Source organism: Eumetopias jubatus, unplaced genomic scaffold (genome assembly GCF_037043125.1).
Source record: "Eumetopias jubatus isolate StellerSeaLion01/CBP00866 unplaced genomic scaffold, mEumJub1_p1.0 scaffold_14, whole genome shotgun sequence".
NCBI lineage: Eukaryota > Metazoa > Chordata > Mammalia > Carnivora > Otariidae > Eumetopias > Eumetopias jubatus.
In genome coordinates this window covers 28,606,171-28,626,596 of record NW_028274820.1, presented here as the reverse complement: position 1 = coordinate 28,626,596, position 20,426 = coordinate 28,606,171, and the positions used below count along the sequence as shown (strand labels likewise).

The window sequence follows — 20,426 nt, the reverse complement described above, 5'->3', positions numbered from 1 at the left end:
TACCTGTCCTCCCTGATAATGCAGTGTCCTTCACCACTGATGCTGCTCTACAACAAGCATGAGGGAAGGGATTGCTGGAGACTTGATCCTGCTAGGATTTTATTTTTAGAGACATCTAGATCTGCTGATGGTTGCTATGGATATTTCCAGCAGAAGTGAGCACTTTAGGGAGCTTGTAATCATCACTCATCGTTGGGAAAGGGAAGGCTTCGGAAGATCTCTTTCTGAACAAAAAGGTTCTGCTATTTGCCCTTCAAAGGAAACTCTAGCTCACCTTAGGCCCTCTTCTGCAACCACGTACATCCAGGTGTATGGATGAGAGGTTGTATGACCAGTAAGTTTGACTTTATTCCAGTTGCGATTTCTTTTAGAATAACACAAATGAGGTGCCACCAAAACAAAGATCATCCCTTGGTAGCTATTTGACCTGAAAGGGTAGGAGTCTCTCCATTCTAGGTGCCCCTTTGTTCCGAGGAACCAGTGATGATGGGGCCAGGTCAATCAAGAGAGCTAACGATAGGGCTTCTTTTTTGTGCACCAGCATCCCCCTTCAGAGAGCATAAGATCCTGCCACAGTGTGCCAAGTTTGCAGCTGACCAAAATCCTAAGTTGTACGGGAATTATTCTATGCAACACTGATCCTCGAACAAACACATTTCTTCTGAATGATGTCGATTACCCTTCTTACAACAAAGTTGTTTCTTTTTTAATTGCAAATAGGGCTCTTGGTCTTTTTTACTTTTTTGTATATATCACAGCACATAATTTTCCACTTTTTCATTTCTTTTATTTTTTGGAAGCAGTTTTTTTCTTAATCTTACTGATGACAAAGTTTGTAATCTCTAAACAATAATGCGATCAGTCCAATTCCAACACCTATATCTCAAAAAGCATCTTAATTTTCCCCACAACTTCACTGAGTCATCAGAAACTGGAGTTGCTTCTTGGTTCAAAATTTGGTCCTAAAGAAACTTCTAGCTGTAGAAGCAAAAGCACAGAGTGAATTTTTACAACAGATGGGGATTTGCAGAATGGTCATTACAGACGTAGGTGGTATAAGCAAGACGTTGGTGTTTCCCCCTGTTTTTACTTAAGATTAAGAAGATATTTGGTGACTCTGAACTCTTTCTTTACCATTTCTGTTGAAAAGAAGAGTATCCAAGACTAAGGAGCAGTGATTGTCTTTGTTCCTTAATGTGCCCATATTGTAACTAATCGTACAAATAAATGCATATTTTCAGCATATCAGTGGAATTAGTTTTGTGGATCACACACATTTAAATAGTCATATTGTGGGAATATTATAGCTGGTAACCAGCTGATATTGATTCTTACTATAGGAATGGTTGTAGCAATAGTGTTGATAGTGGTAGTGACACTAGGTGGGTGGTCATGTGAAGTAAAATAAAATTCTATACTATATTGTGCCCAATTTATTAGAAATTATTTGATTGATGTTTCATTTCATTAAGATATCATAAAGATGTTTATAGTATTTTTTTACTTTATTATTTAAATCATAACTAACAATATTTTTAAAAACTTATTTTCATTGCTATAATGTCTAATATTCCAAAAGCAGCCAACCACAGCTATATATATGTTTATAACTCTCCATGTGACAGAGCGAGTTTCCGTCTTTTTGAGCTTGACATGGAAGTGAAAGAAAGCTCAATGAATAATTATGAGCCGTCTCTTTAGTAATTACTTGCCTTTGATGTAATACAAAAATGAATGAGTGAAACAGATATTCTCATTGACTAGGACACATTGATGTTTTCTGTATGTTCCATGCTGTTGTCATAATTAAAGGTACCCATTAAGTCAAAGTCATGTAATTGAATGATTCCTTATCTGATAGGTAGATCGAGAGCATTTTCTTAAGTGGTTACCCTGTACATAACTATACATTTGGTAAAATAGACAAAGTTGAAATATTAATTTCATTTGGCATTCAGCATGTGAATATGATTATCGTTTGATTGTGTCTGTATATTTGTTGGTGATGTGCTCAGGTGCTCCCACTACTGATTAATGTGTGTGCTAATATCTTAACAAAAACACATCTGATATTAATGGAAAAAAAATCTTGTCTGAAAAAATAAAAATCTAATAAAACTGATTTCAGAATAAAAAATAAAGTCCTTGGAGATATGTCTTGTTTCTAACTACATGTTGCATGCCGTGTTGGTGATCTGCTAATGTGTTCTTTTCTGTTCTACCCAAATCTTTCTGGAAAAATCTGATGAACAAGTACCAATTCTTGGGCTAAAGGTTGTAGAAATTGAACTGAAATACATGAGAATTGTATTAAAAACTCTTGTAAATCTGTCTTGAGTTTTACTCTATGTAAAAAATGTCTTGGTTTTGTGATTGTATACAAGATGTATCTTGATAGCATATGCGACTGTGCTGTATAAAAAGGCTGTCGCCTCAGCCTTCCTAATAAATATTGAAAATGTCAACTTCGACTTCTTGTGTTTACCAACTTGATAAGTTCATACTTTATTATAGAAATAGAATTTTTCATAACATCTTCTCTGAAAATTATATCATAAATACATTCATTCACCCAGTTCAAAAAATAAATTTTAAACCAGCACAGAAAACAGAATTAAATAAATGTATAGCTTAATCAATTATTGTATGTCAGACACTCTTGTCACCACCACCCAGGTCAAGAAATTAAACTTTGCCAGTCACCTCCTAAGACCTCCATTTTACCCCTCCCTCTCACAACAGCCTCCCAAACCCTAAATGCAACCACCATCCTGATATTTATGATAATTACTTGCTGAGTTATCACTGACATCTGCCTAGTAAACAAATACTCCCATGGTTTTCCTGTTTTATTTTTAAAATGTTTTCTAAGCTTCTTTTAATCTACATATTCTCCTGCCAACTCCTTCTTTTTCAGTGAATCTTACTTTTTGAGGAAACCTGGTCTTTCTACCAAATTGGATTTTTGCTGATTGCATACTCACGGTGTACTTAACAAGTTCCTCTGTCTCTGTATTGTCCTACAGGTCTTTTGCCCTACAGATCTGACCTGATTCATGTTCAAGGTCAAAGGCTGGCATTATATTCTTCCATTGGGAGGCATATCATGTCTGGCTGTCTTTCATTTTGTCCTGTTTACAGCCACTGGTGCTCAATGGCTAGTATAGATCAATTAATTAACTAAATGTTACAAAATGGTGATATTCTAATTCAATCAATGAAGGGATAAACTTCCCTTCAACCAATAGTTGATTACCCGGTCGTATAGTTTGTATAGGAAAGTGAGGATAAAGGCAGAAAAGTTGGACAATTTTTCTTTACCTACCATTTTTCAAAATAAGAAATGGTTCCCTATCAGCCTCCAAAGATGACCAATAAGCTTTTGTTTTTATTTTTATTATCATTGCTCTCAAGGATGAAAACAAATGTGATTTTTTTTTTTTTTACTTTTTTGTTTCAAGTTTTTATTTAAATTCTAGTTAACTAGTATAATATTGGTTTCAGGAGAAGAATTTAGTGATTCAGAATTTTATATGTTTTAATTCATTAAAACCATTATTCTTATTAATGCTCAAATTTACCTTTCTTAATGAGTCAGGGACATCTTTGAGTAAACTTTTATGTTTCTTATATTCTTTGATAACATCCTCTCTGTGGCAAGAAAGTTATATATCATTTCCTTAACCTTAAAACAGTATAGGAGATTTATTTAACTTGAATTTTTATTTTTCTACTTATCTCTTTAAAAATAACTACATTTAGGAATGCACTGACACTGCTTGATCAATTTTTATCTGATATGTTATCACTTCTTGGCCTTTTGGCTAAGATCAAGTGGAGTATCAAGTATATTATCTAATATGGCAAACTTTTAATAGCATTCTTAGGTAAAACATATCTTGGAACATTTTTTGAAGATAATGTCAGATCGAAAAGGGTAATTAGATGATGATTAAACGATTTGGCTATTGATTATCTAGGCTTTAAGAGCTGAAAAATCCCCGCATCTACAGTTTAAAGCTCTGATAGCATATTGAACAAAAATAGTTTTCTATCAAAACATAATAATAAAATTATGATGGCAAAATGTTGAAATCTTTTACCTCTGTTCAAACGACAATTCCAAATAAATTAAAATTTTATTTTTAAAGTTTCATTTTTTATTTTATTTTATATCATATTTTTATTTTATTATTTGTAAAAAATTAAGAATTATTTCCATGGATTACTCAATAAAAAATGACCTTCCAACAATTTGATTCTTTGAAGAAAAGTTCAATAAAATTAACAAACCTGTTGCAATCAAAGGAGAAAGAAGGCCCAGTTACCATTCTCAGGTAGGAAAAAGGAATGTATATGCCAAGATTCAAAGATCTGGAAATGTATCAAAGTGATAAGAATCATGATCAAGTTGAATTATCCCAGGTACACAAGATTGTTTCAATGTTGGAAAATGAATTAATGAAATCTAGTACATTAATATACTAAGGTACAAAAATCATAAGATGCTGGGTAATATTTGATAAAATTCAAAATCCATTCATAACAAAAACTTTTTGGCACACTTGGAATGGAGGAATACTTTTTAAAACTGCTGAATGTTATTTACCAAAAATAAACATACAAACAAGAAAAACTTTGCTGGTGAATAGAAATAGAAAAGAAAACTTTGCTGGATAGAAGGCTCTCCCTTTGAGACCAGAAACAAAGCAAGTATGCCTAGTGTCACCATTCTCTTCAATACCTTTACCAGAGTTTCTAGCCATTCTCTTGCTTTGGCAAGAGAAGAAAAAGACAAGTAAAGGTGTAAGAAGTGGGAAAGAAGAAAAGAACTATAATTATTTGTAGATTATACAACTTTGTGTGTAGAAAATCCAAAATAATCAACAATTTGTTTTAAAGTATGTAAGAGAATTTGTCAAGTTCACTAATTATAAAAATTACACAGAAATAAATTTCTTCTCTGTGAACAAGAAATCATCAGAAAATGAAAATGTCAAGAAATGATTTTTATTAGCACCAAAAGTTTCAAATGCCTAAGAATAAATTAACAAAGAAGTTCAAGACCTCTACAAAGAAAATAATAAAATCATATTAAAATTATATTATATTATATTAATATATTATATACTTATATATAATATATAATAAAATAATATATTAATATATTAATATATAATAAAATATATAATAAAATAATATATTATATATTATATTAAATATATATAATATATATTAAATAAGAGCTGAATACAACATTCATTGATTGAAAAACTGAATATAGTACTGATATGCAATTCTTCCCAAAACATAAACCCATTGATTCAATGCAATTAAATTTTTTAAATGTGAGAGGAATTTGATAAGCCAAGTATAAAATTTATGTTGAAGCGCAAAGGGCCAAGGAAGAGCCTACTGAAAAGCAAGAACAAAATATAAGAATACTTTCTAGCAGATATTAAGACTTATTATAAAGGTATAGAAATTAATATAGTGCTGATGCTGGAGAAATTGGGACAATGAAACAAAATTGTCCCTAAATGGACTTTATATACAACAGAGGAGATAAAGCAGGTCTGCAAAAAACCATGAACTTGCAATTAAATAGCCTGAGTCAATTGAAAAACATAAAAATAAATGCTACTGGACCCTGTCACAAATTGCAAAGATAAAATCCATATAATTTAAAGACCTAACACGAAAGACAAATTTATAAAACATGTAGAGGGTAATATGGGAAAATAACTTCATAAACTTGGAAGAGGAAAAGATTTTTTAAACAAGGCACACTATCCAGAAGGAAAATTAGGTAAATACTACTACATAAAAATAAGGATTCCTGTTCCTCAGACATCATAAAGAAATTGATAAGGAAAGTAAAAAAATTAGAAAAGATATTTGATATAAAAAACAACAAAAAAAAGACTAGTGTCAAAAATAATACAAATCTGAGGTCAAAGAAAAGCAGCATAAGGGAAATATAGGAAAAACACTTCAACAGATACTTTAGATGAAATCCAAATGGTTAAGAAACATATAAAGGGATGCTAAACCTCATTAGTTTTCAGGATAATTCCATTTAAAGTACAGTGATATATTATGCACATACATAAGGGAAAATCAAGTCTGAGGAAGCCAAACATTGAAAATGGAATCCTCATTAAGTATAAAATGGTAGAAGTACAAAATGTCACAACCATTTTAGAAATAGCTAGAAATTACCTTGTATGATGAAGCTTTCCATACCTTACCACTCAATAATTGCACTCCTGGATACACGCATCAGAAAAACTCCTGAACTTGTAGGTCAGGAGACATTTTCAAGAGGGCCAGGTGGTTATTTAGCCAGTACATACTGGTACAGCATACCAGAGAAATTTGTTTCCGGCTGGTTCGCCTTCCCTTCAGATGGGTTTGACCACTTGTGATTGGTGTATGACCTTGCCATATATACCATTAAGTATTTTGAATATCATCCTTGTAAGTGTACTTACAGCAGTCTCATTCAATGCAGCCCCCAACTCAAAACAGCCCCACCAATAATGACATGGATATTTTGGGGTTCAGCAGCGATGCTGAATAAAGAATAATGCAAGAGTAAAATGAATAAACGAGAGCTCTGCGTATCAGTATGAATGAATTTCACAAATACACGGAGAAAAAGTAACATGTCACCAAAAAACCCAGTGTGATTCTTTTTTTTTCTTTTTAAGATTTTATTTATATATTTGACAGAGAGAGACACAGCGAGAGAGGGAACACAAGCAGAGGGAGTGGGAGAGGGAGAAACAGGCTTCCCGCGGAGCAGGGAGCCCGATGCGGGGGCTCGATCCCAGGACCCTGGGATCATGACCTGAGTCGAAGGCAGACGCTTAACGACTGAGCCACCCAGGCGCCCCTACCCAGGGTGATTCTAAGAACCATAAAAAAAAAATTAAAGGATTGAATAACACAAAAAGGAAAAATAGCTTGCCTCCTGGAGGAATAAAGCAGATGTCATTCGAGAATAGTGTTTGCAGGGTTTCTAAACACTAGCAATGTCCTATTTCTTAATCTGTACGGTGATTATATGTATATTTGCATAGCAATTATTATGTAAGCCACACAGTCTTTTGTGTATTGTATTTTTCACAATTCAAAACAATTTCAAAAGAGCAAGAACAAGTAATGGTTAAAAATGAAGCCTCTCAGAAAAGAATGAAAAAAGTGTGTTTGGCAAAACAAGGTTAATGATAACTTCCGTAGGCCGTTTCAGTGGAATGATGGGGACAGAAACCAGTTTTAAAGAGTGGACTCGACAAGTATTTAAATCTTTTTAGACACTTGGATTGTATCAGGGCAGACTGGAAACTCGGGCAGAAAGTAGACACCTTGGTCCACAGGTGGTATTTCTTCTTCATTTTGGAACCTAAACTCTTGAAAGATTTTAAGGCCTTTCAGCTGGTGAGATCAGGCATGCCCACCAGAACACTGACAACAAGCTCTTCACTTAAAGTCAGCTGACGAGAGAGGCTAATCATCTCTACAAAAGCCTATCACAACAGGCCTCAAGTCGTATTTGCATAACTGGCTACTATGGCTAACCAAGTCGACACGTAACACCGACCGTCACAGGTATGAAGAAGAAATCTAAAGTTTTTTTGTTCTTTGATTGGTTGGTTGGTCAATTGGTTTGGTTTGACTTGATTTTTAAGATGAGAGAGGATTGAATAAATTGCAAAGTCAAAGGGAAGACTTATTTGACAGGGAATGATTCTCTACAATCTGGCTACATACAAAGAAGAGGCAGGGAGTAAATTTTAGCATGCATAATGAGAAGATGGCGTCTAAGTACTTGTTCAACAACCCCCCTGCAAGAGGAGAAAGGAAAATTTCTCTAAGGGTCAGTTCCCAGCCCTGACTCCGTATTAGAATCATCTGAAGAGCTTTAAAAAACATGGACACCCAAACTCCAAAGCAGACCGTTCAAATCGTCCTCTCTTTTCTGGGCCAAGCCTAAGTGTATTTTCAAAGCCCCCTAGCTGTTGTCAGTGTGCAGCCAAGGTATAAAATTACTGCCCTCGTGAAACAACCAAAAAAGGAGATTATTAGTACAAATGTAGACAGACTGTATGTTTGATATGGGGAGGTTAAGACTGTTTCCTTCTGATGGCTACCATTGAGATAAGATATGAGGTCATCTGCCTACAGAGAAGAGGAAGGGAATGTGGGTTAGATTTTTGAAGAGAATAAAGGAGGTTTTAAATAGTCCTGGGGATGAGCGGGAGAGCAAGTAGGAAGAGAAGGGGACTGTATATAATGAAGGCCCTTTTGAGTTTAGAGACAACACGCAGTGACTCATGTTGCAAGTCATGCAACATGACTTTCCCCAGCCTTGGCTTGGGGTTTCTATGTAGGGGCAGAGAACAGACATGGTAAATTTTCATGAGAATCAGTCTTATCAGATGGATTAGACAAAAAGATATGCAAGGGAATTTGGGTGACTTTAAATTGTTGGACCGTAGACCGTGTAATCATCTAAGAGGGAAGTAAAGAAAGTAAAGACTGATGGACTAGGGAAAAGAAACATAGAAGATCAAATCTGAAGATGAAATAACGAATTCTTCCAGGGCAAATCAGGCAACCTGCAGGGAGAGAAAACTATGAGTAAAGTCTTACAAGGGGACGACAATTTACCAGTAGAACCAAGAGAATAGGAGTTAAGGGCAAGGGAATACTGTCAACAAGTAATGTGTTGTGAAATGCATTGCTTATTTCAGAAACACTGGGCAATTGTATTTCCCAAGTAAAGTTTGCAATGACAAAGAAGAGCTGAAAAGAGAGGTTTGTAAGTTATCCAGAATCAGATTGTATAAAGTGCCATCAATTTTGATTTGGAGGAATAATGATACTGCTATGAAATAAGTGTTATGATTCAGAAAAGGCAATATCTGATTCTATATTTTATTTATGAATGGGAAAATTTGCAAGTAAAATATTTCTAGGCGTATGTAAGAATCTCTGCACTTCAGAGCATGTTTCCAAAAAATAAGGGATTACCATTTTCTTCGCTGTATACAGAATTGCACCTAAAAGTTTGAAGCAAGATAGCTGAACCAGAGACAATACTGATTATTAGCAAAATTGACCAATTTTCTTCTGTTCCCTGCGTACTGCCTTACCAAGCTCTTACTGACCTCAAGAAGTTCAGTTGACATTTCTGCTTTCAGTGAAGAAAAATATCTGCTGTGGGGCCAGCTTTCTTCTGTTGAGCTGGAGAATTTAATTTTCTGTTCTACCCGTGAAATTCAAGGAACTATTATTGTCAATTGATTAGAGTTTTTGAATAGTTCAACTCTTTCCTTAAAAAGGGCTATTCAAATTTACTGCTGGAGCCATTTGAAACGAAGTCATATACTAATGAATCACTTCCTTTTAATAGTAGTTAGGACTTGCAGACTAAATGAGTGATAGCTGCCTAGAATATCGAATTCATTTATGCCTCCCTCAGACATGTGCAACTCTGACTCAGATTTACACAGCAGCCTTTTCGTGGCCTTGCTGCTTCATCTCTTCCAGATGCATCCTCCACACAGCCACCTGTGACCTCTCTGAATTATGGATCTAGCCATAACATTAAAACTTCACAGTGGTTCCTATTGCCAGAACCATGGCAAAAAACTGGACAACATCCTTGACACCATCGTCTCTTTCATTCTCCCCCTCAACCTCAAGCCATCAAAAAAACCTCAGCTTTCTCTTTCTTTAATTCTCACATTTGGACTATTGCAAATGCTCTCTGTTTAGTGACACCACTTGCACGGGGAAGTTACCGTTGCACTGATCGAAAGTTTCAATTACACAAGATGACCAAATTCTCGAGACTGCTGTACAGTAGAATGCCTATAGTTAACAACAGTGCATTGGGCACTTATGAAGTTTAAGTAGTAAGTTTCATGTGAAGTCGTCTTACCACTGAAAAATGGGACATGAGGAGACTTTTAGAGGTGATGAAGATGTATGTTACCTGGCTTGTGGTGATGCTTTCACAGGTGTTTATATATGTCCAAACACCTCAAATATTCCCATGAACTATGTGGCTTTTTGTATCTCAATCATACCTTGATGCAGTTGTTAAAAAATAAAAATTAAAACTTAAGCAGGCACTAGAAGCCTAGAGGAAGGAAGAACACTGTCTACCATCTGGTTAAGCTGGGTGAAATTTTAAGTCCATCTTGGCCCCCTGCTTACTTCCTACCCACCCACCATCTCCAAAGCCCACTCACATATATGCACACACATGCACACACGCTTTCCTTTCCTCTGGAAAAAAAAAAAAGTACAAAAACGAGGTGGATTCAAAGTCAGGAGAAACACTGATAGATCAGAGAACCAGTTCCCTTTTAGAACTTCAGAAAGAGGAAGGTCGGGAGCCAGGGGATAGCCTCTCAGGAGATGCAGTGTGGAGAGGAAAAACGTCAAAGGACGGAGAAACCATAATGGCATTGGTATAATAGTAAAAGACTTTCATCAGTTTGGGTATTCTAGAGAATAGGTGAGGTGAAAAATCACTTGAACTTTCTTGGCCTTAGGTGAGATTCCCTTCCTGACTCTAGCATTCTGTCCTAGCTTAGACAAGAGTAAGTTTTTTCTTACAAATTTTGGCAAAACCTTTCTTGTCATTATTTTTTTGTCAATGAATTTAATATTAAGTGATCACTATTACACAAAATACATGTTACATAATAAAAATATTTTACAGTAAATGTATTGAACTTGTGAAATACAGAGAGAAGGAGAAAATTATAGTCAGATAAGGTTTTATCACCTTATGATCTTAGTATCATCATCCAAGTGATGAAAATACTTGTATTGATGAAGAATCTGAAAAAGAAAGAAAAAAGTTTAAAGAAAACCAACATAGAATACTGAGTAGCTAGTGCCCCAGAAATAGTCTGAGGTTTAGAATCTGAAACAGAAATAACCCTGAAAGTGAGATGTTGTTATTAAACTGACCAAAAGCATATAAAAATTTTAAATGAGATCTTAGAATTAAGGTTGGAAAATCTACAACCTCATCTCAGGAAGGTACATGGTAATCAAAGAAAGAGTGCCAGCCATGAAGTGGGTTACTTAATATTTTCCAAAAGATATCCACTCTCAAAAATGTGAGCACATGACTGAGACAAATTAGTAATTTGGAATTTTCAACTGCTCTCTACCACTTTTCACACTTTTTCAGCATTATACCACCACTTTCTTGAATTGCATTAAGAATGGCTTCTTTGAGTTACTGAGGGTCATCATTATGATAAATTAAATTAAGAAGTATTTCTTTGAAATTCACTCAAAGAAAATGAATTTCATGTGGGTAACCATGGTAATTTCAAATAACATTATTCTACGTTCAAGAGATTATATGACTTAGTACAAAAACATTTGACAGTCAGAATAACTGGGTTCTAACCATACTTTTACCACAACCTATGCTATAACACGATCTCCCTTCTCAAGGCCTTGGTTTTCCCAAATTAAAGGGTTGTACTAGATAATCCACAAAGTTCCTTGTAGATCTAAGACAATTAGGAACAGCACTGCATTCCTTAATAGAACCTTTCTCTTGGAGCACCTGGGTAGCTCAGTGGGTTAAGCGTCTGCCTTCAGCTCAGGTCATGATCCCAGGGTCCTGGCATCGAGACCCCATTGGCCTCATTGCTCAACGAGGAGCCTGCTTTTCCCTCTTCCTCTGCCTGCCGCTCCCCCTGCTTATGCTTTCTCGCTCGCGCTCTCTCTCTGTCAAATAAATAAATAAAATCTTAAAACAAAAAACAAAAAACAAAAAATGTTGAGGGGCGCCAGGGTGGTTCAGTCGGTTAAGCATCCAACTCTTGATCTCAGCTCGGGTCTTGATCTCAGGGTCCTGAGTTCAAGTGCCATGTTGGGCTCCATGCTGGGAGTGGAGCCTGCTTAAGTAAAAACAAACAAACAAAAAAAAAAACACCTTTCTCTTGACTCATTTGCTGTCCATTTAATATGATTTCTTGCCCCTCCCCCTGAAAGTCACTATAATTAGACAAGTTTTAAAATAAGATTTTTAAAAATTCAGTCTGAGTCAATATCTGAATCTAAAAATATGCAATCAACAAAATAACGCTCACTTCCTATGGAATTTACTGTGCTTCTGGTAGAACTCTGTCTTGCTACCTAATTCTGGTATTGATAATTTCTTTCTGAACCTCCTGACTTGATTCTATAGTTGCTATAATTCTTGGCTTCCAGGTTTTAAGCACAATAGAAAGGTATGTGGAAAAGTCAAAAGACAAGCCAATAAGCATCAACAATATCTAACCTTTACTTATGATCAAGAAACACCAGTGTAATGGCTGTGGCCATTCCATTCATGTACCTACAATGCCAGTTCTGAAATGGCCAGTGACAAAGTGGCTAATCTCAACTGGTCAGATCATGTGTCTAATTCATTGTTCAGTGCCTTTCCTTAGGTGGATGCTTTCTGTTAGATATTAACCTATGATTCAAAAACTGTACTCACTGCCAACTCCCGAGTGTCCATCCACATGCTCTCCCAGAACTTCTTACCTCTGATCTTCCAGTCTTTTCTTTCCATGCTGCTGATCAGCCATTAACAAATGTCCGGAAATCTCTATGTATTCTCCCCTCAGGTCACTTCTCCTTTCACAAAGAATGGATGACCAAGTTCTCCATTTGCACCTTTACCCATTGGGAACATTTTCTCTCCACTGTTATCAAGCAACACTGTACACTGTTACCCAGCTTCAATGTGCACCCATATACTGAAACTGCCCAGCCATAAGTCAACCTGGGGTTTTTTCTTCTTTCTTCAGCTGTTCATAGGGAATTTACTCATGAAGGAGCACCTAGTACAGCCATTGCAAGTGACTTGGGGTTTGGGCCGTCTGCTCATGCAGCTGGCCTGTGTCCTCTGTTGTCATTTAGACTTGATCTCAAATGTGCCATTTCTAACTCATGATGGACTGCTGTTGAGCCTTCTGACTTTAGTCTAAGAGAACTCATCTCGTTATGGGCAGTTCCAGACACATGGTCACTTGACGCCCCATGGTCAAGTTTCTGTACCAGGGCCAAGCATCATGCTAGCAGGTGATTTTCAAATGGAGTATATAATTCTCTACTGCAGATGGCATGGCCTTTTTCCAGAATCCCAATAGCAGGCCTTATGAATCTCCCACTGGGAGATTCATAAACTTACATTCCATCTTTCCTCACCATTGGCATTTCCAACAATATAGATTATATGGCCCAAGTGGTAGGGCTGCTTATACCACAGCCTAGACCAATTGTAAAACCCTTTCTGCTCTGAGATTCATTCAAAGCTTCCATATTATTAGACTTAAGGGTTATAACAGTATTTCTATGTGCATAATATATTCCAGCCAGAACTGTAAAATTTCTCTCAGGTGTTGTGCTTCTTTTTACATGATAGGAAATGGAAGATGCATTAATTTTCTTTTACCTTGTAAGGGATATCTCAAATGCCCCTGACCACTAGACCCCTACAAACTTGACTAAAATAGCAGTTCCCTGATATAATGCCTTAGCAAAGCCTCTAATGTGCTAGCCACCTGTTTTTTGTTGTTGTTGTTGCTGCTCTACCCAACTCAGCATGATGTCATCAGTCTGATAATCTGTGAAGTGTTCAGATGGTCCAGATTTCTTTTGAATAAATTATGACAAAGGGGTGGAAGATTTAATATAGTCCTGAGGAAAAACTAGAAGTGAATATTGTTGTCCCTTACATATAAACGTAACTTTCCTTTCTGGTTCCTCTACTGTATCTGTTCTTGCCTTGCGGGAAACAAAGCCTTCTGTGTCAACTCCCCTAGAGGCCCTCTGGCTGTCACCCTTAAATCATAGCTATCTGTTGGGGCTCAAGTTCGGCTCAAGTCACGATCTCAGGGGTCCTGGGATCGAGCCCCGCATCGGGCTCCCGGCTCCGCGGGAAGCCTGCTTCTCCCTCTGCCACTCCCCCTGCTCGTGTTCCCTCTCTCGCTGTCTCTCTCTCTGTCAAATAAATAAATAAAATCTTAAAAAAAAAAAAAGTCCTTTAAAAAAATCCTTAAAAAAAAATCCTTATAGGCATTATTCACCCTCTATTTTTCAAATGCTCCAGTCACCACGCTGTCAAGAATATTCCTCTCCTTGAGGACTTTTTCCTAAGTCACCACTCATGAGATCATCAGCGGATGGGCCGCCATTTTTATGAGGGGACTCTGCAGCCCTCATATTTTCCCATTCGTGTCAGTTTGGATCCTCCAAAGAGTAAACGCCTGGGCAGGATGGCTCCAGTCCCCCTGCCCTGCTCAGCCATTGGCTGGGAGCAGCTTCGGGATGTGTGGCCTCAGTGCTCATGGGGGTAGCAGTTAAAGGTGTTGGTCTACTATGTTCCCCTCAGCAGGTTTCCACGGAGTGGGCATTGCCACAGAGACCACAGTCTTCTGCAAGAATCCACTGGAAAATACAGAATCCCCAGAGGAAGGCTAGGGAAGGTCAATGGCAATTAAAACTTTAGACTATGGAAAAATGGGGTGAGGTTTAGAATTAGAAACTGGTGTGCCTCGTATCCCATTCTATTTTTTTTTTTTTAAAGATTTGAAAGAGAGAGGGAGAGAACACAGGGAGGGGCTGAGGGAGAGGGAGAGAGAAATTTAGCAGACTCCTCGCTGAGCTTGGAGCCCACTTGGGACTCGATCTCAAGATCCTGAGATCATGACCTCTTCGCAGAAATGAAGAGTGGGAGGTTTAACTGACTGAGCCACCCAGGGGCCCTTCCATTCTATTTTGGTGACTTCTAGAATACAACTTTTAGTTTTAAGCGTACTTTAGGTGTTTAATACAAATGAACAGGGTTCCCCAAAATTGTCCATTTCTTACACCAAATAGGATATTGTATAGGTAAAGTTTTCCCTTTAAAAAAAATGCACTAATAAACACTAAAAAATGCTAAGATGAAAAGAATAGTGTTGGTCCCATGACTTACTTGTTGGTGAGTAAACAAGAACGGACTTTTTAACTAAATCATTTTAGGGAATTGGATGGTCTTTTAATGTATGAAAAAAAAAGTTCTAGCCTGGTGTAAACATGCTTTTGGTCCTGGATTTTAATTGGCTTTTAATGATGGTGCAGCAGGCTTTTAGCAGAGCTTGAAGCGCCTCCTTTGACATACTTCAAAGGAAGGTTCGGAGTTGCTGTCCCCGCGGTTGTGCAGTACTCTTGTAAGCAGAATATGAAAGTGTGTCTGCTCCCAAGGAAGAAAAAAAATCCCAGGGCCTAGATACAGTCAGATATGTAATCGCGACGGAATTTTTTCTGTTTCTGCTGAGATCTGGGGCCTCTGTTTCAACCTATGTAGCTTATTGCCCTAAATACTAGTATTTGTGTTCTATTTTCTCTTTTGTCCTTTTTTTGTATTTGCATGGTGTCCTTCATCTTCCTCACTATCATCAACATCATCAAAAGTCACTATGGAAAGTATCACTTTGCCCTCCATGTGGTCATTCTTCGCCAATCTGAGCTAACGTTTGCACTCGCCTGTGTGCAACAGGCCAGATTCAGGGCTGAGAGCTACGTGCATGTTAAAGCGAAAACCTCTCAAACCCATAGCTCTCAGAAACATTGAGAGTAACCGCCGGAAGCTTAAGTCGGAAGGTGAGCGAGAGCTCGTGGAAGTTTTTCTTCCAGTCGTCATGAAGTTGGACCTGCCTTGGACGTGGAGAGGTCTGACTCCTCCCCCCTCCCCCCCCGCCCCCCGGGGAATATGTGTTCAGGAGGTGCTCTGAGATCCAGAGATCCTGGGGAGACCAGCAATCCTGACGAAGGAGTTGGACTCCTCCACCAGGTTCCCCATATCCCTGAATAATTTTGACACCAGGAATATTTAAGTACAACACAAACATTTTAAGACACTGTCCTAAGAAGCAAAGTTAATTATTATTCAGTGTTTTGTTTTGTTCTAATGCTGTTTGGAATTCATTATTAAGAGCCCTTATCAAGCTGTGAGTGATTTCTCACAAATCACTTCTCTTCCCTGAGAGATGCTGTTAACTTGACATAAAAAATGTGGGGGGTTTTTTCTTTCCCCCAAATTCTAGACTAAGTGAAGCGGCTCATATCCATAATGGAAGACACATATCCAAGCATTTTTAAAAAATCGTAATTATAAAAAAAAATCTTTTTGTAGTAAATATTTTAAAATATTTTACTCAATAATTAATCTCCAGAAAAATCAGCGTCCTGTTTCTTATTGCCTCCTTTTTAGGGTAAGAAGCATGAATTATGTTATATTAGCTTGTTATCTTAACTACCTAAATTTAGCCCACTGCAAAAGGAAGAGATTGAAACAGCCTGGAAATACCAGATCCATCTTCATATATATATATATATGTAAAGTATATGTATATATATTGACAGTATATATGTATTTTACAGTCTATATATACACACACACATACTGTAAAACGTATACTATAGTACTGTAAAAATATAGACTATAAAATAAAGTATATATGTATATTTACAGTATATATTTTACAGTAAATTGTTTACAGTCTATATTTTACAGTACCTAAAGTATATGTTTTTACAGTGTACGTTGAGTATATGCGTGTATATGTGTGTATGTTGAGTGTATATATGTGTACACACGCGCACACACACAGCTCAACCTTCCGGTGCAGCGTTTGTGAATACTGCCCTCTGGTGGAGCCCCATGGGTTCAGCTCGAGGTTGTGGAAAATAAACTGCATGATTATACCTAGTGCAGTAACAAGAATACTTTGATCAGTGATGATCCCAGTAATGGAATGATACACAAAATGTGTACTCAGTAGTCCCTCAGAGACAAAATCCTTTCTACTGTGATCTATTTGTGATTTAGTTCTTAAATGACTAATGAGGCTTAGTCAGATTTTTCTGACAGCTTTAGATCCTCAGCTTTCTGCTTTCATCATTTCCTGTCCATAATAGGAAAGTCTGTATTTAAAGTGTTTTCGGTTTTTATAGATCCCTACAAATGTACACATCCCTACTAACACCTGCCAATGCTTTGTGCATACCTTTGTCTTCCACAAAAGGTCTCTTTCTGCAAAGAGTGTAGCTGGGAGACAGGAGGGAAGTCCCCTGTTGAAAGATACTTGCATTTAATATAAACACAAATTGATTCTTATATCCTTCAATGCTGCCAATATCCTGCTCATGCTGTCCTAAAAGGACCCCAAAGCAGTTCCTGTAGAAAACAGAAAACAGACTTCCGTTTAAGAATACCCTGATAGTATTCCACTGTATTTTATGTCAAAGAAAACCACAAGCTCTATCTATTCAGGAGACACTATGTGTTAGAAAATTTGAATGTAATGAAGATGCATTTCTTTTCCTTTCCCAGCTAACCAAAATTAATAGCAGTAATAATCATTTATTGAGTGCCTACTACGTTATATAAATTATAATCTTTACTATACATTTATAATGTATATATTATAATTCCCATTTTTAAAATGAAAAAAATTGTAACTCAGAAAACATAGTGTGATAAGAGTTACACATCTATTGAATGATAGGGCTCATATTGAAACCTATCTAATTATATTCCCAAGTCTATGTCTATATTAAAATAGCAACAATGGAATTTCTGATACTAGATAGAATACTAATATGTTTTTTTAATTGAAGTATAATTAATATACCATGTTATATTAGTTTATATTAATGTACAATATAATTGTTCAACAATTCTCGACTTTGCTCATTGCTCACCAAGATAAGTATACTCTTCACCCATCCCCCACCGACCTCCCCTCTGGCAACCATCAGTTTGTTTTTTATATTTAATAGTCTGGGGTTTTTTGTTTATTTTTCTGTCTTTTTTTCTTTGTTCATTTGTTTTGTTTCTTAAATTCCACATATGAGTGAAATTATATGGTATCTGTTTTTCTCTGATTGACTTATTTCACTTAGCATTAAACCCTGTAGATCCAACCATGTTGTTATAAGATCTCATTCTTTTTATGGCTGAGTAATATGCCATTGTGTGTGTGCCACTTCTTTATCCATTTATCAATCGATGGGCAATTGGATTGCTTCCATATCTTGGCTACTATAAATAATGTTGCTGCAATAAACATACGGGTACATATATCTTTTTTTTTTTACATTTTATCTTTTTAAATATTTTTTAATTTAAATTCAGTTAATTAACATATAATGTATTATTGGTTTCAGAGGTAGAGGTCAGTGATTCATCAGTCTTGTATAATACCCAGTGCTCATTACATCACATGCCCTCCCTCCTTAATGTCCATACCCAGGTACCTCATCCCCCCAAACCCCCCTCCTCTACATATATCTTTTTGAATTAGCATTTTCATTTTCTTTGGGTAAATATCCAGTAGTGGAATTACTAGATCATATGGTAGTTCTATTTTTAATTTTTTGAGGAAACTCCATACTGTTTTCCACAGTGGCTGAACCAGTTTGCATTCCCACCAACAGTGCAAGACGGTACCTTTTTCTCCACATCCTCACCAATACTTGTTTCTTGTGCTTATTTTAGCCATTCTGACAGGTGTGAGGTGATATCTCATTGAGGTTTTGATTTGGATTTCCCTGATGATGAGTGATGTTGAGCACCTTTTCATGTTCCATTGGCCATCTGTATGTCTTCTTTGGAAAAATGTCTATTCAGGTCCTCAGCCCATTTTTTAATGGAATTACTTGGCAGTCTTTTTGGTGTTGAGTTATAGAAATTCTTTATATATTTTGGATATTAACCCCTTATCAGATATATCATTTGCAGATATTTTCTCCCATTCAGTAGGTTGCCTTTTCATCTTTTTTAAGATTTTATTTATTTAGAGAGACCAAGAGAGTGAGTGAGCTGAGGGGAGGGGTATAGAGAGAGAGGGAAGAGAGGAACACAAGCAGACTCCGTGCTGAGTGCGGAGCCCAACTTGGGGCTCAATCTCATGACCCTGAGGTCATAACCTGAGTGGAAATCAAGAGTGAACCATGTGCCTTGGTTGCCTTTTCATTTTGTGGATGGTTTCCTTAACTGTGCAAAAGCTGTTTGTTTTGGTGTAGTCCCAATAGTTTATTTTTGCTTTTGTGTCCCTTGCCTGAGGAGACATATGTAGGAAAATGTTTCTATGGCAAATGTCAAAGAAATTACTACCTGTTTTCTTTTGGGAGTTTTATGAATTTAGGTCTTTATTTTTTTTTAAGATTTTATTTATTTATTTGAGAGAGAGAGAGAAAAAGAGAGTTAGTGAGAGAGAGCAGGAGAAGGGAGGAGGGAGAAGCAGGCTCCCCGCTGAGCAGGGAGCCCGATGTGGGGCTCGATCCCAGGACCCTGGGATCATGACCTGAGCCAAAGGCAGACGCTTAATGACTGAGCCACCCAGGCACCCCTACATTTATGTTTTTAATCCAACTAATCATGGCTTCTCCGGGTAGATCCTCAGCTACTACAATGGGTTCTCATAACTGGCATGGTATCTTTGTGTATTAGTTGAAATTCCTGAAAAAGTGGATGGGTTTGGCGTCACTAATCTTAACGGAGAGTGGCCCCCATTCACCTGCTAGTTGTGGGTCCGCTGCCCTGTTAGTCATGTGCCCACACCTAATCAACAAGCTCTGGAAGCGGGTGTCCTGGAGACCAGCCACAAGTCAGTAAGGAACTGTCTGAAGGAAATTTTCACTTTGAGGAGAAACCTCATCATTCATCCCCAGCTTTATTTGTTTGTTTGTTTGTTTGTTTTTAAGATTTTATTCATTTGCGAGAGAGACAGAGAGAGCACAAGCAGGGGGAGAGGCAGAGGGAGAGGGAGAAGCAGACTCCCCGCTGAGCAAGGAGCCCGATGTGGGACTCGATCCCAGGACCCTGGGATCATGACCTGAGCCGAAGGCAGACGCTCAACCATCTGAGCCACCCAGGCGCCCTCATCCCCAGCTTTAAGTTTCAATGGTTTTCCATTGCTTTTAGGACAGAACCAACAAAGGATGACATGTTTCAGCCCCTGCTCTGCCTCTTTTTTACTCACCTCTTTCTCGGCTGCGGCCATGCTGACTTTGCAATTTCTCCAAACCCCTTACTTCCCTGTCGTTCCCAGGGCATTTTCCCAGGCGTTTCATTTTGCTAATAATCACCCTTTTGATCTCCTTTCAAATATCACACTTTTCGTGTCTTCGAAAAAGTCTGCAGAACAGTTTACTTTGGGAACCTAAAGCCACCAAGTAAATACCATTTTATGATAAATCTAATTGTGGTCCCCTAAAATATAGGCTATTGGTCTTAAATATTGACAAGGTTCTGGATACACTATGCCAAAATATGACACTGTAACATACTGAATATTTTAAGCTGAAGAAATCTGAGAAACAGCCTATGCAGAAAGGACGGT

The 20,426-nt window shown here is 37.2% G+C and overlaps 1 pseudogene; it reads left to right on the top strand.

The window, feature by feature from the left end:
- Positions 1-3,804: 3,804 nt before the first annotated feature.
- LOC114222377 (U2 spliceosomal RNA) lies at positions 3,805-3,898 on the top strand (annotated as a pseudogene).
- The last annotated feature ends 16,528 nt before the right edge of the window (positions 3,899-20,426 follow it).